We start from the raw sequence: 17,247 nt of genomic DNA on the forward strand, positions 1-17,247 counted from the left end.
ACTCTAATTTTATTAAAGTATGAAAATAGAACCAATATAATATGAACTTTACATAAAAGACTTCTTAAATCAAATTGAGTTCAAAAAATGAGATAATCACATACTAGGTGCTCAGGCATGCCGTGTAGCACGCCTTGCTCAGCTACACTGTAGACAGGTAAGGGGTATTACATTTATCAAACACCCTTAGCCCTTACTATAGCGGTACTGCAACGCAGGGAGAAAAAGACAATTTTTAAAGAAAGTGACAGAAATTTGTTTAAACATTGATCATTATTGATGAAGTCTGATGATTTTGTGTGCTTTCACTAATGGGCTCAATCCTTCTCATGATAAATGAAGGCTTAAGTGATGAATCATCCTTATTATGGTATACATAAGCAAATCCTCCATGCCTACTCAGATCAATTCTTGCCATCTCATTCTCACTTGAGATCCTTAATAACCGCAACTTTTTAAGCCCATAGAATAGTGGGCCTATTGTCACCATCACCCAACCTGTTATCACCAAAATCTAGATGATCTGTGTTACTTGTGTGTGCCCTAGAGCATGCACTAATCTTGTAACTTGTAAATAACATTATAAATATATTAATGACAATAAACATTTCATTTAAATGTTGTGTATGTATAATATCATATTTATTTCAAATTGTCCATTAGCAATATATTATATATTCTATTCTTATGATATAAGAATATGAGCGACAAAATATATGGGACATTTGCTATATATCAAAGTTCACAGCTAAAGGATATTTTGGTGGGCACATTATATCCAAAGAGCTGTCACCCTTGTTTATTTCCATTGGAATGGTGAGTCCTATATCATCTGATATGAGATATCAGGATAAACACAGTGGGCACTTATGAGATAAGTAGGCTGAACTTTTGATGAACAGATAACATGTACATGGCATTTACTCAAGTCAATAAAATGTTATCTGTGTCATCTAGTGCATATAGTCCTTAAACCTGAGATGACACGGTTGTCTTTTAGATAGGTGGTTTGAGTTTAATACCACTTACATATCTATACTGCGCACAGATATCCCGGTGTGTGTTAGCTCAAATTAGTTATATGTTGGGACAGGTGTTCAGTCAAGAGGGGATCCGTAGCCTTGAGTAAACAGGGTTAAAAGTCCTATGCGGATTTGAGCTATTCTTAACAAGATTAAGTTCCTAGCCAGGACAGATGACTTTATCAGGAAAGATGTTTCCTGATGGTAAAGTCTTATATGTCAAGAATCAAATTTCAAATGAGTGCATAAGATTCCATGATAAGGGCTTTAACTCTACCATGACCCTTAATGGGATTGGGACATCATACGGAGGAATTTTAGTGCACAGTGACGTATGATTAAAGGTTCGTGATTAAGGTATTCCTTATTACTAGTTGGGTGACCATGGTATGCTACGCTAGGTGTCAACCATGGTCTATGAGATACCTAAAATGATTTAGAGAAATCATTTACAGTGAGGAAGAGTTCCAATGATATTAAGAGATAATATATCATTTCTCATTATCAATTAGTAATGAGCCCAATAGTAATGGTCGGACTCCAACCACTAGAGGAATTGTCCGCTTTAGCCATAAGTCTCATAGTTTTGTCCCATAGGTGGAATGGAGAACTTTCCAAGAGGTCACCCATCTTAGGATTTCTCTCAAGCGAGCACACTTAACCCTGGAGTTCTTCCAACTATCCAGGCCATTCCACCAAAAGGCGCCTCTAGTGATTAATTCCCCCATTTTATATGTCATTACTTTTTGAACCCAAGACAATCTCCGTGCTTTGCCGATGTGATTTTTGCCTAAGGGACCTTTCTTCCCCCCTTTCGGGACTTAGCGTCCTTGCTGAGGTTTGCCCCACCATCGCCCAAAAGGACACGCGAGAGGCTCTGATACCAATTGTAATGGTCGGGCTCCAACCATTAGAGGAATTGTCTACTTTGGCTATAAGCCTCACGGTTTTGTCCCATAGGTGGAATGGAGAACTTCCCATAAATAATCCTTAATTCTATGCATACACAATGAATTTAAATTAGAGAAATAACTTACCTTTAAGGAAGCTTTTCCCAAACTTGAATTTTCTTTACTCTTTCTTATTCTTCTTTCTCTCAATCTTTACTTTGATACTTAATTAGGGCTTTTTTCTATTAATTTGGTGGAAGATTAATAGAAGAAATGTGGGGAATCAATGGTTGAGGACATTTGTTAATGAAAGGGTGAAGAAGAAGAAAGAAAAAGTGAGAGGAAGAGAGAGAACTATGGGGGTGACACAATGGGGAAAAGAAGAAGGAAAATAGCTTTTTTTAATTTTTAGTTAAGTCTCTTGTCTCTTATATATTTATCCTCAAAAATTAATTTATTTAAATTAAAATTTTAATTGTGTCATAAAAGTAATTAAACTTAAATTTTTATTCCTTTTCTTTTCTTTTTACATTTACACTTAATTTTTCCATTAAATTTCTTCATAATTTAATATATTATTTTTCATTTAATTTAATTTTCATTTTAGTCAAAAGTCAACTCTTGGGGTGAATTGACTAAAATGCCCCTCATTGGGTCATAATCCCTCTTTTTCAATATACTCGGTGAGTCTTTATATTTTTTTGTCACTTAAATTTTTTATTGTGTCTATCTCAATAAATTTTTATTTTATTTTTTTGGTCCTCAAGGTATCTTTGAATAGTACAAGTCACAGACCAAAAATGGTACTATTCAGAGCTCGAAGGTTCGGGGTGTTACACTAGTAAGTCACACACTTATACAAGTTAACCACCAAGTTAATTATGATTTAATTGATTAATAAAAGAGTCTAATTAATTAATTAAATAGATTTGATTTGCAATAAGATTGCAAAGTCCCTAGCATGTCTTGAAACTAAAATTTGGATATTGGATGTATTAAATAAATTAGATTTATATTTAAAGAGTTTAAATATAAATTTAATTATAAAATTAATTAATGAGATTAATTAATAAATTAATTTATATGTGATATAAATTAATTTAAGGGAGAAATTACAATTTTGGGTTGAAAACTCAAAATTCAATATACATGGTGACACGTGGCACCATGTGAATGTGCCACTTGTCTTCCCATAATGTGTCACACCTTACCCCTCCGTAAGGCATAACATGATCCCGTAGAATACTTAATGAACTACCGAACTTCACCTACCGATAACTCTTTAAGTACCCTACAAGGGATTTTAAAACGATTTTCTTACATTTTGGAAGTGGTGAGCATTTTAGTGAGAATTAAAAACTATTTATTCAAAGCTTAAATACTAGTAAAAATTTTATCCATTTTAAATTTTGCCGCAAATTTTATAAAAATTTTGACAGAGTTCCGTTTGAAAACTGGAGAAAACAGTTCTTCAATTACCTAAAAAAAACACTTCCAAAAATATTTCACAACTCCCAACCTTCAATAACTCAATCAACTCAGTTCAACACACTTCAAAATAATTTCACAATACAATTCAAAATTTCTCATCTCAAAATATTTAATATTTCCATTCCCAAAGCATAAAGCAGGAAATTTATATGTACAAATATTAAATTTACAGAAGAAAATCCGAAAAAAATATTATTACAATTTACTTACAACTGCTCAACTTTCATTGATACATACAACATTTCCATATTTACATCAAAATTTAATTACAAGGGTATAAAATAATACCCGTACAAAAGATTGGTGTGATCTTCAACTCGATGTGACTCACTCTGCTGCTTTCCTGCTCTTATCTGCATAAAGAAAAATAAGCTATCGCTGAGTATAAAATACTCAGTGGTGCACAATAAAAAATTTAAAATGCAATAAATAAATCATTCATTGCCAAACACAATTTAAATGTTTCTCAATCACATTTCACAAATATTAAAGTTCATAACAACATCATTTTGTCAAATAATCTATTAAACACAGTTTAGTCAAACAATTTCATAAACACAGTGTTGCCAAAGTCATACACAACTTAAGCCATGACACAAAATTTCTGATCAATGCCGCGTTGTACACCACGACAAAGCAATCTCAACCTCATTAATCGAAATCAATGAGGGAGGTGGCTAGCTAGCTAATGAGTACTCATCCGATCTACAACCTCAATTGGCAAGCCAGAGAGGGAGGAAAATAAACGATCTCAACCCCATAAATGGAGGAGGAATAATGTGATACTGTCATGCTAAGTGTGAACATAAAATCAATTCAAATCAATTTATTCAAACAATTTATGAGAAGTCTAATTAATTTTCAAAGTCACATTTACGATTATAAAATGGCAACACAGTACATAATTAATCAAAGAAGTCAAATTTTTGAGATTAAAATATTTAAACAATTATTATTGTGCACAAACCTGACTTGAGTCGCCTTGAAGCCTTGACTCAGTCTCTTCGAATTTCCAAGTCTTTTCAAATTTGAAACACACAGGTTTAGATGTTTGATACCATAACTTAGCATAAATCCAAAAATAAATTTAACTTCATTTTTACTAGTTCTATTGCGTTAAATTCGACGCTCTCGAAGTTTTTATGTTTCGGGTTACTATTCACTATACTATTCAAGTCAAATTGTTGACTTTTTAAGGCTTAATAGGTATGGGAACTCCAACTTCACCCACATACCACATTTTGGTCATTAAATTTGTTGGTTTTGGTCATTTTCTCAAAGCTTAAATCATTTTGGCCAAATTGTCAAATTTTCAGTTTTGATGCTCCAAGTTGCACTGTTCCATTGGCAATTTTACTGTTGGAATTGGGCAAAACTTCCTTCATAGAAAATGTTCCTTAATGTCTTAAGTTTATTCTCATTTTTTAATCACCCCAATTGGAATTTTGTAGCTCAAGTTATGCCCCTTTGAATCAGGGCTACCGGATGGAACATAACCCAGATTTTCTGGGCAAAATTAGGTGCTGGCATATTTGAGTCACCAACTTGGGGTGGCCAAATGGCTTGGTTGCTGGCAGAATCTGGACTTGTGTTCTTCATGAAAGTTTAAGGTCTATATGTGATCTAACCACTGGTAAAAGTTTCAGGTCAATCTGACCTGCCTAGCTCGAGTTATGACCAAATGAATAAACACTGTTCATTTGGTCAGTTTGTACAGTGGCAGCCTGCTCTCATTTCACTTTGGTCAATTGGTTCACTAAGTTTTAGTCAATTTTTGGCCATGGTTCCTTAATGAAAATTGTGGCATTTTATGTCTATTTTCATCTCCAATTGATGGCATATCAATTGGACTTGTAAAATTTCCGTTTTGGTCCTTCAAAGTTGGTTTGGTCATGCTGCCAGCAACATGACCATTCAACCTCCGAATTTGGCTTCACTTCCAACAATTCAAACACATCTCCTTTGGTCATTATTAACCATTTTTCAGCTCACAATAGGTCAAAGTCATCATTTATGCATTTCTCCAAATTTTGGTTCACAAACCCTAACATTCAAACCCTAATCTCACTAAATCATTGTATTTAACTACATTTAATTGTTTTAATGCTAATCATTCAACTAATTAAGGTTTCTACACTCATTCAAAACCCTCAAACCATACAAATTATGTCCCTTCTTCAAGCTGGCCGAAAATTCAGTTTGTCCTCCCCCCCTCCCCCCCCCCCCCCATATTTGTTTTCATTTCATTAGTTCTAAGCTCATTTCAACAACTAAATATGCATTTAAAATAGAAATTGAAGGTTAGAATACCAACCTTAGGTGAAGCCTTTGATCTTCACTTTTTGTTCCAACTTCACACTTTTTCTTTCCTCTATTCTTCCTTTCTATGATGATTTAGAAGTTTTCTAGGGTTTAGGGCTAATTTTAATGAAAGAACATTAAGTTATTCAAGGTTGAATAACTCTTTAATGGTGGAAATTCATGGAGGAGGGAGAGAAGGAGTTTCGGCTAGCAAGAAGAAGAAGAAGCAAAAATGATTTTTATTTCTTTATTTTGGATATTTAACCTTTAATTGACTTAGTCAAAATATTAAGTAAATGAAAATTATTTATGACCTCATAGGTGATGTCACCTTGATGATGTCACTACCCTTTTTACTTTTTCTATTTTTCTCTTTTTTTTTCCATATTTTTCTATTAGTTCTTTAACTTAATTTTCGATTTCGAAATTCTCTTTTCTCCAATTTTATTTGACAGTTAGGTCATGAGTCAGCTCTCGGGGTCAATTGACCAAATTGCCCCTCGCCGGTTCATCCCGGTTTGCAAATTATTCCATATTTCTTCCGGCTCCCTGACCTAATTATTTGACTGGCTTAACAGTTCTTTTTTGTGATTTTCTCTTTTCCACTGTGTTCATAACGGTCCTAAGGACTGCAGCGTCACATTTTACAGTTCGAAATTTGAGTTTAAAACGACTTCGATGCGTTCAGGAGGTCGACCATGTTGTGACTCTCGGCTCGTTTAACTTCTTATGTTCTGTTTTTCTTATTTATACTTAACTAATTGAACATTACTAATTATTTATGTTTATGGTTTCTCTAGTTGTCTTAAGTGTGGTTTTAATCCCCTTAATTGTCCGGACCGACACCGGTTACCGGAACAGTGAAATCTACCAGGCTATACAAACGGGGGTGTTACAATTCTCCCCCCCTTAAAATAAATTTCATCTCGAAATTTTTACCTGGTATCAATCTCTGAACAGCTGTGGGTGTTGTCTCCTCATGTCCTCCTCTCGTTCCCAAGTAGCTTCTTGGCCCGAATGATGGTTCCACAGCACTTTTACCAATGGTATCTGCTTGTTCCGTAGCTGCTTCACCTCATAAGCCAGAATCTTTATGGGTTCTTCTTCATATGTGAGGTCTGGATTCACTTCAATTTCTTCTACTGATAGTACATGAGATGGGTCTGATCGATACCTCCTCAACATAGACACATGGAAGACGTTATGTATCTTTTCCAACTCTGGAGGTAGTGCCAAACGATAAGCCAAAGGACCCACTCTTTCCAATACCTCATATGGCCCGATAAAACGAGGACTTAGTTTCCCCTTCCTGCCGAATCTCATAATCCTCTTCCAAGGAGAAACTTTGAGGAACACTTTCTCACCCACTACATGCTCAATATCCCTTCTTTTCAAATCAATATAGGACTTCTGACGGTCTGATGCAGCTTTAAGTCGACCTCTGATCACCCTGATTTTCTCTTCAGTCTGTTGAGCAATTTCGGGTCCAATCATTTTTCTTTCACCCACGTCATCCCAACACAACGGGGTTCTACATTTTCTGCCATACAAAGCTTCATATGGAGGCATCCCAATGCTTGATTGGTAGCTGTTGTTGTAAGTAAACTCAATCAAAGGCAAGTGTGTATCCCAACTACCCTCAAACTCAATCACACAAGCCCGTAGCATGTCCTCCAAGATCTGAATTACCCTCTCGGTGGCCATGCATGCGTGGGTGGAATGCCGATCTTGAAGTTCAATCTAGTTCCTAGAGCTTCGAAGACTACCCTAATCTAGAAGTGAACCTAGGATCTGCATGCGATACAAAGGATACTTGCACTCCATGCAAACTCACAATCTCATCAATGTACAACCCGGCCAATCTGTCCCAAAGCGTAGTCCATTCGTTGTGCGTAAAATGAGCAGACTTAGTTAGTCTGTCGACAATGACCCATACTGTATCATGACTCTTCTGTGTCCGCCGAAGTCCCATTACAAAATCCATCGTTATTCTTTCCCATTTCCATTCTGGCACTGGTAGTGGATGTAACAACCCAGTTGGTACTTGATGCTCTGCCTTTACTTGCTAACAAGTCAGGCATTTAGATACAAACTCTGCCACATCTCTCTTCATACCCATCCACCAGTAATGCTCATTTAGCCCTTTGTACATTTTTGTACCACCAGGATGCATGGAAAAAGGAGACTCATGTGCTTCCTTCAAAATGATCTGCCTCAAATCAACATCATTAGGAACACATATTCTACCCTTGTGTAGCAATAGACCATCATCTCTGATTGAGAACTCTGGTTTCTTGCCCTGCTGAACTTCTTTTAATAACTTCTAATACCTTTCATCATTCTAAGTAGCCATTCTGATATGATCAATTAACACTGGCTGTACATGCCATGCAACTGCTGTTTGCCCCTCATCATAAATCTCTAGACTGGCATGTAATGATCTCAACTCATGTACTAAAGACAAAGGAGTAACCTGTAGATTTGCCATAGTCTTGCGACTTAGGGCATCAGCCACCACATTAGCTTTCCCTGGCTGGTAGTCTATCAGACAATCATAGTCTTTTATCAACTCTAACCATCTCCTCTGTCTCAAATTCAACTCTTTTTGGGTGCCCAAATACTTCAAACTCTTATGATCTGTGTAGATGTAACGTTTCTCCCCATACAAATAATGTCTCCAGATCTTAAGAGCAAACACAATAGCTACAAGCTCCAAATCATGTGTCGGATAATTCCTCTCATGCAGTTTTAGCTGGCGTGATGCATAGGCAATGACATTTTGATCTTGCATTAACACACAACCTAACCCGTTGTGAGAAGCATCGCTGTAAAATGTATATTCTTTACCCGGTGTGGGTAAAGTCAGGACTGGAGCCTCTGTTAAACATCTTTTCAATTCATCAAAACTTTGCTGGCATTTGTTCGTCCACTGAAATTTCACATCCTTTCTAAGTAGCTTGATCAATGGAGATGCCAACATAGAGAATCCCTTCACAAATCGACGGTAGTATCCAGCTAACCCTAGAAAACTACGAATCTCTGTGACATTTCTGGGTGGTTTCCAATTAAGGACAGCTTCAATCTTGCTAGGATCTACCTTAATACCCTCTGCTGATACTATGTGCCCCAAAAAGGATATCTCCTTCAGCTAAAATTCACATTTCGACAATTTGGCATATAGCTGTTTCTCCCTCAAAGTCTGCAGAACAATCCGCAGATGTCTATCATGCTCTTTTGCATTCCTCGAATAGACCAATATATCATCAATAAATACCACAACAAACTGGTCGAGGTATGGTCTGAAGATAGTGTTCATCAGATCCATAAAAGCAGCTGGAGCATTAGTTAACCCGAATGGCATGACCAAGAACTCATAATGGCCATAGCGGGTTCTGAAGGCAGTTTTAGGAATACTCTGCTCTTGTACTTTCAGCTGATAATAACCTAATCTCAGGTCAATTTTGGAGAACACAGCTGCACCCCTCAACTGATCAAACAAGTCATCAATGCGGGGTAATGGGTATCTGTTCTTTATTGTCACCTTATTCAACTATAGTCAATGCATAACCGGAGAGTGCCATCTTTCTTCTTTACAAACAATACTGGCGTTCCCCAAGGTGACACACTAGGGCGGATAAAGCCCTTATCAAGCAGCTCTTGCAACTGCACTTTTAATTCTTTTAGTTCTACTGGTGCCATTTTGTATGGTGTTATGGAGATTGGGTCCACACCAGGCATAACATCAATTTCAAACTGCACTTCTCTTTCTGGAGGTAATCCTGGCAATTCATCAGGAAATACATCCGGAAAGTCACATCTGATAGGAATGTCCTCGATCTTTGGACTCCCCACTTGGGTGTCTATCACATGTGCCAAGTATGCCTCACACCCTTTTCTAATCATTTTTCTGGCCAGTGCAGCTGAAATGATGTTTGAAGGCAATAACTGCCTCTCCCCATGTATTACTACATCACCATACTGAGGAAGACCAAAAGTGACTGTTTTCAATCTACAGTCAATCTTGGCGTGATGCCTGGCTAACCAATCCATGCCCAAGATAATGTCATAATCTCTGAAGGGCATTTCAATTAAATCAGACAAAAAGGTGTGTCCTTGGATCACCAAAGGACAGTCCCTATATAACCTATTTACCCTGACCTCCAGGCCTAATGGACTGGTTACTAGCACATCATAGTCCATTGGTACACAATGAATAGCAGTAGAACACATCACACTAGCACTGACATATGAATGTGTGGAGCCAGGATCAAATAACACATACACATCTTGGTCAAGGATGGAGAAAATACCAGCTGCTACGTCTGATGTTTCAGCTTCCTCCCTCTAATGCATAGTATACACTCTGACTGGTGCGCCACTGGATATTGGCTGGTTAACAATGCTCTGACTTCCAGGAGTGCTACCAGGACCCCTACCTCTGCCTCTACCTCTAGCAGCTGATGGTGACCCTCTAGGGGCAGAGACTTGGGCTGATCCTTCCGATGTAGCAAAAGATCCAGGCCGGCGCGGACTAGTGCAATCCTTCGTGAAATGTCCGCTCCCTCCACAGTTAAAACATTCGCCAGTAGCTTTGAAACAAACCCCGCCATGAGTTTTCCCACAAGTTTCACACCGCTGCATCGATAGAGATCCTCGAGAAGCTTGTTGGGTGGTGACCGGGGTGGTCTTTGGCCAGAAAATCTGCCTCTGCCAGATTTACGGGAGCTAGATCCCCCAAACTGTTTCCTCTTTCTAGAACCACTTTCAGATGTTTGCCCCGTAGTCTTTTCAGTTTTCTCTTGAGGACCCTTCTTCACTGCCCCTTCTGATTCTATCCTTTCCAGTTCCAAGGCCTGTGAGATTAATTCAGCGAAATTCTGATGTTTGAAACCCACGACTTGCATCCTCAGACTTGGCCTTAGCCCAGACTCAAACCTCTTGCATCTGTCTCTAGGGGTGGAGACTAAGCTTCCAGCATAGTGGCTTAGCCTTGAGAAGTCTCTCTCATACTCTGCTATGGTTCGGTCCCCTTGCTTCAAACTCAGGAATTCTTGCAATTTCTTATCTACATATGCATCAGGAACCCATTTCTGCCTGAATTCCCTCAGAAAGTCTGCCCATGTCAGTACAGGTGGCTCAACCAGGCTGTGGGGAATGGTCTTCCACCATTCATATGCATCCCCTTGGAGAAGAGATACTGAATACTCAAACTTCATCTCTTCCGTACACTGCAGTTTTCTGTAAACCCGTTCCATTCTTTCCAACCACTGTTCTGCCTCCAGTGGATCCACAGTACCTTTAAACTCGGTAGCCCCAAATTTCATCAATTTTTCATATTGCCGAGCTGAGGGCTGTGGTTGTGCTACAGGTACTGGCATCTGAGCTTGGGGTGACACATTACCCGCCATTTGCTGGAAGAACGTAGCCATCTGCTGTACAAATTGAGCAGGGAATTGCGGTGCTGGAGCAGGTGCTGAAGTGGCTGACCCACTCACGTTCTGGAGTGCTGAGCTTCCCCTTGAACCTCAGCCTCAACAGATTGTTCCTCGGAATGATCTACTCCTTCCATTCCGTTTTCTCAAAATTTCTACTTCCTGAGATTAAACACAAGGAGGTTGACCTCCGTTAGTGCATATTCATGATGTAAATATGTCATATGTATCAATTAAAGACACTTGAGCAGTTGTACTTATCAATAAAATGTTCATACACATAGTCAAAATTTATTGAAAAACCATGCTCTGATACCACTAAAACATGTCACACCTTACCCCTCCGTAAGGCATAACATGATCCCATAGAATACTTAATGAACTACCGAACTTCACCTACCGATAACTCTTTAAGTACCCTACAAGGGATTTTAAAACGATTTTCTTACATTTTGGAAGTGGTGAGCATTTTAGTGTGAATTAAAAACTATTTATTCAAAGCTTAAATACTAGTAAAAATTTTGTTCATTTTAAATTTTGCCGCAAATTTTATAAAAATTTTGACAGAGTTCCGTTTGAAAACTGGAGAAAACAGTTCTTCAATTACCTAAAAAAAACACTTCCAAAAATATTTCACAACTCCCAACCTTCAATAACTCAATCAACTCAGTTCAACACACTTCAAAATAATTTCACAATACAATTCAAGATTTCTCATCTCAAAATATTTAATATTTCCATTCCCAAAGCATAAAGCAGGAAATTTATATGTACAAATATTAAATTTACAGAAGAAAATCCGAAAAAAATATTATTACAATTTACTTACAACTGCTCAACTTTCATTGATACATACAACATTTCCATATTTACATCAAAATTTAATTACAAGGGTATAAAATAATACCCGTACAAAAGATTGGTGTGATCTTCAACTCGATGAGAGCTCACTCTGCTTTTTCCTGCTCTTATCTCATGACAAGAAAATAAGCTATCGCTGAGTATAAAATACTCAGTGGTGCACAATAAAAAATTTAAAATGCAATAAATAAATCATTCATTGCCAAACACAATTTAAATGTTTCTCAATCACATTTCACAAATATTAAAGTTCATAACAACATCATTTTGTCAAATAATCTATTAAACACAGTTTAGTCAAACAATTTCATAAACACAGTGTTGCCAAAGTCATACACAACTTAAGCCATGATACAAAATTTCCGATCAATGCCGCGTTGTACACCACGACAAAGCAATCTCAACCCCATTAATCGAAATCAAAGAGGGAGGTGGCTAGCTAGCTAATAAGTACTCATCCGATCTACAACCTCAATTGGCAAGCCAGAGAGGGAGGAAAATAAACGATCTCAACCCCATAAATGGAGGAGGAATAATGTGATACTGTCATGCTAAGTGTGAACATAAAATCAATTCAAATCAATTTATTCAAACAATTTATGAGAAGTCTAATTAATTTCCAAAGTCACATTTACGATTACAAAATGGCAACACAGTACATAATTAATCAAAGAAGTCAAATTTTTGAGATTAAAATATTTAAACAATTATTATTGTGCACAAACCTGACTTGAGTCGCCTTGAAGCCTTGACTTAGTCTCTTCAAATTTCTAAGTCTTTTTCAGTTGAAACACACAGTTTCGCAGTGTTTCAGTACCATAACTTAGCATAAATCTAAAAATAAATTTAACTTCATTTTTACTAGTTCTATTGCGTTAAATTCGACGCTCTCGAAGTTTTTGTGTTTCGGGTTACTATTCACTACACTATTCAAGTCAAATTGTTGACTTTTTAAGGCTTAATAGGTATGGGAACTCCAACTTCACCCACATACCACATTTTGGTCATTAAATTTGTTGGTTTTGGTCATTTTCTCATAGCTTAAATCCTTTTGGCCAAATTGTCAAATTTTCAGTTTTGGTGCTCCAAGTTGCACTGTTCCATTGGTAATTTTACTGTTGGAATTGGGCAAAAGTTCCTTCATAGAAAATGTTCCTTAATGTCTTAAGTTTATTCTCATTTTTGAATCACCCCAATTGGAGTTTTGTAGCTCAAGTTATGCCCCTTTGAATCAGGGCTGCCGGATGGAACATAACCCAGATTTTCTAGGCAAAATTGGGTGCTGGCAGATTTGAGTCACCAACTTGGGGTGGCCAAATGGCTTGGTTGCTGGCAGAATCTGGACTTGTGTTCTTCATGAAAGTTTAAGGTCTATATGTGATCTAACCACTGGTAAAATTTCAGGTCAATCTGACCTGCCTAGCTCGGGTTATGACCAAATGAACAAACACTATTCATTTGGTCAGTTTGTACAGTGGCAGCCTGCTCTCATTTCACTTTGGTCAATTGGTTCACTAAGTTTTAGTCAGTTTTTGGCCATGGTTCCTTAATGAAAATTGTGGCATTTTATGTCTATTTTCATCTCCAATTGATGGCATATCAATTGGACTTGTAAAATTTCCGTTTTGGTCCTTCAAAGTTGGTTTGGTCATGCTGCCAGCAGCATGACCATTCAACCTCCGAATTTGGCTTCACTTCCAACAATTCAAACACATCTCCTTTGGTCATTATTAACCATTTTTCAGCTCACAATAGGTCAAAGTCATCATTTATGCATTTCTCTAAATTTTGATTCACAAACCCTAACATTCAAACCCTAATCTCACTAAATCATTGTATTTAACTACATTTAATGGTTTTAATGCTAATCATTCAATTAATTAAGGTTTCTATACTCATTCAAAACCTTCAAACCATACAAATTATGTCCCTTCTTCAAGCTGGCCGAAAATTCAGTTTGTCCTTCTCCCCACCCCCCTCCCCCCCATATTTGTTTTCATTTCATTAGTTCTAAGCTCATTTCAACAACTAAATATGCATTTAAAATAGAAATTGAAGGTTAGAATACCAACCTTAGGTGAAGCCTTTGATCTTCACTTTTTGTTCCAACTTCACACTTTTTCTTTCCTCTATTCTTCCTTTCTATGATGATTTAGAAGTTTTCTAGGGTTTAGAGTTAATTTTAATGAAAGAACATTAAGTTATTCAAGGTTGAATAACTCTTTAATGGTGGAAATTCATGGAGGTGGGAGAGAAGGAGTTTCGGCTAGCAAGAAGAAGAAGAAGCAAAAATGATTTTTGTTTCTTTATTTTGGATATTTAACCTTTAATTGACTTAGTCAAAATATTAAGTAAATGAAAATTATTTATGACCTCATAGGTGATGTCACCTTGATGATGTCACTACCCTTTTTACTTTTTTCATTTTTCTCTTTTTTTTTCATATTTTTCTATTAGTTCTTTAATTTAATTTTCGATTCTGAAATTCTCTTTTCTCCAATTTTATTTGACAGTTAGGTCAGGAGTCAGCTCTCGGGTGAATTGACCAAATTGCCCCTCGCCGGTTCATCCCGGTTTGCAAATAATTCCATATTTCTTCCGGCTCCCTGACCTAATTATTTGACTAGCTTAACAATTCTTTTTCGTGATTTTCTCTTTTCCACTGTGTTCATAACGGTCCTAAGGACTGCAGCGTCACATTTTACGGTTCGAAATTTGAGTTTAAAATGACTTCGCAGTCGTTCCCGAGGAGGTCACCCATCGTTGTGACTCTCGGCTCGTTTAACTTCTTATGTTCTGTTTTTCTTATTTATACTTAACTAATTGAACATTACTAATTATTTGTGTTTATGGTTTCTCTAGTTGTCTTAAGTGTAGTTCTAATCCCCTTAATTGTCCGGACCGACACCGGTCACCGGAACAGTGAAATCTACCAGGCTATGCAAACGGGGGTGTTACATAATGGAAGACAACTTTATGAAGATTTAATCTTGACTTTACACTTGTCATAATGTGATTAAAACAAGAAAAAAGTACGATTAAATCTTAAAGTGACACGTGGCATACATTTAAATGTATTTTGTCTTATGCCATATAAGAGATAAGAAGACCACTTAAATAATTAATTTAATTCTAATTCTCTCTTCTTCCTTCTCAAGTGGGACGACAACAATGGTCTTCTTCCTCTCTTCATCTTTTCTCCATTGATTCTTGAGATGAAGCTTAATTTCTCTTGAATCAAAAGTTCTAAAAAGTGTTTCTAGCATTCATACATCCATATAACTTCACCAAGAGTAAAAGCTCCACATACAAGTGGTTGGCAAGTAAAGAAAAGGGAGATTTGGGGCTGCCATTGGTGACTTGGTGGAGCTTATGGTGGACAAGCTAGAGAAGCCTCAATTAAAGCTCTTGGAGATTACCAAAGGGAATAGGAAGTGTGATTATGCGCCTTTGAGGTTAGTCTTCTACAATCCCTCTTTTAGCTAGGGTTTGGTATGTTTAATAGTTAAACATTGATCCTTGATGGCAAATGAATCCCAAATGCATGTTAGAAGAGTGTTTTGACATGCTTTAGGACATTAGAGATTGGCTAGGTTCATAACTCATCTTGTATGCTTGAATGGAACTTTAGATAAAATTTTGAATTCCAATTTTCTAAAACCCTAAACACACTTCCCTATGCCAGTAATATGTATTAGAGCCACTATATTTGCCATTAGGATTGATTTTAGGACTTAATTGCATGATTGGATGGGGTTTGGGTTGAATTGAATTTAATTCGGATTGAAAAACCCATTCTGCCACAAAAAACATGGCCTGGGAGTGTTTCAGGCCATGGGCCATGTTTCTGGGTTTGCTGGCACAGCCCAGGCGTGTCATGTGAGACAACCCGTGCTTTCATGCACCAAGGAGCATGTCGCGCGACACGGCCCGTGTAATTCTGAGCCTCAAGCTGTGTAATTGGTTACACAGGTCGTGTGACTGGGCATGGGGTGTGTTTTACATGAAGGGCGTGTTTTCTTAACACAGGGGCTTGTTTTTGGCTGTTTATGGGATTTTTATGCAATTGTTGTATAAATGGTGACCCAAAATCAATACTAAACCTAATTGAATGGTTCAATTAGGATTTCCAATCATATAAATAAATTTTGAAATTGTTTTCATGAAAATTAAATTTGGGAAAAGTTCATAAATTTAAAATTATTTTGAATGAGATTCAAATTGTGTTTTAATTGAATATGTCAAATTCAATTTAATTTAAAATGTATATTTATGTTTAAGTGTCAAATATTAATATGCATGATGGATGATCATGGACAATAAAAGACCAATATAATTAGATTTATTTCTATTATTTTTCTTTAGGATGTAATAATTAATTTTATTCATAGTGGCATGTAATATAAGTATTATATTACATAGGATATAATTTCATTTATTTAAAGACTCTAAAGTCTAAATTCTTGTAAATTCACCTTGGCATGCCAAGGGTCACTTTGTAATTGGATTGCAAGAAGGACAACGAGATCAAGAGCATTGGTGGGACCAGTGGGAGGAAGTCAAGATCAAGATGTTGATTTATGTACTTCTTCAGTAACTCTTGTAATAGAATAAATGAAATGCACCAAGGAAATGCCCTAATTCAATTCTTAGTGGCTCAGAATTGAATCCCTTAGATAGTCCATAATCATACCATTTTATTTAATTATCCATGTATGCATAAGATGTGTATAAATAGAAGCTTGTATGTGATATATGCATGCCAAATGGATAATGTGCAAAGTGAGACCTTAATAGTAATTAAGCCAACCATAAAATCTTCCAATCAAATGATTAAATTGGTAATGGTATAATTATGATAATTATATCATAGCTCTCCACTAGGGAAATTAAATTTGGAAATTTTAGACACTTAAACTGTCGGCTATGGTTACATAGGGATGGTTTTTATGCTCTAAGAGATTTTCTAAATTTAATTGTTAAAGCATATGATGTTGTGACTATGTGGGTACTTTGGTGATCAAGAATGGATGTACCTGAGGTTATCAAGGTTCAAACTTCCATACTCACTGGCCTAGTGGGCTCAACTTAACTATTACAAGATAGGCCAAGAATGGATGTACCTGAGGCTTTGAGTATTAGGGGCCAAATATATTGATTGAGTTTCATATGAGATGTGATGAACAACTGTTGTTCACTTATGTATTGTTAAAGGTATCCAAGAAATATGATTTGAGGATATTTAACAAT

At 36.7% G+C, this 17,247-nt stretch overlaps 1 pseudogene; it reads right to left on the bottom strand.

The window, feature by feature from the left end:
* Positions 1-259: 259 nt before the first annotated feature.
* LOC110663595 (ammonium transporter 1 member 2-like) overlaps positions 260-17,247 on the bottom strand; it is a 43,020-nt pseudogene continuing 26,032 nt past the window's right edge.

Source organism: Hevea brasiliensis, chromosome 14 (genome assembly GCF_030052815.1).
Source record: "Hevea brasiliensis isolate MT/VB/25A 57/8 chromosome 14, ASM3005281v1, whole genome shotgun sequence".
Classification (NCBI taxonomy): domain Eukaryota; kingdom Viridiplantae; phylum Streptophyta; class Magnoliopsida; order Malpighiales; family Euphorbiaceae; genus Hevea; species Hevea brasiliensis.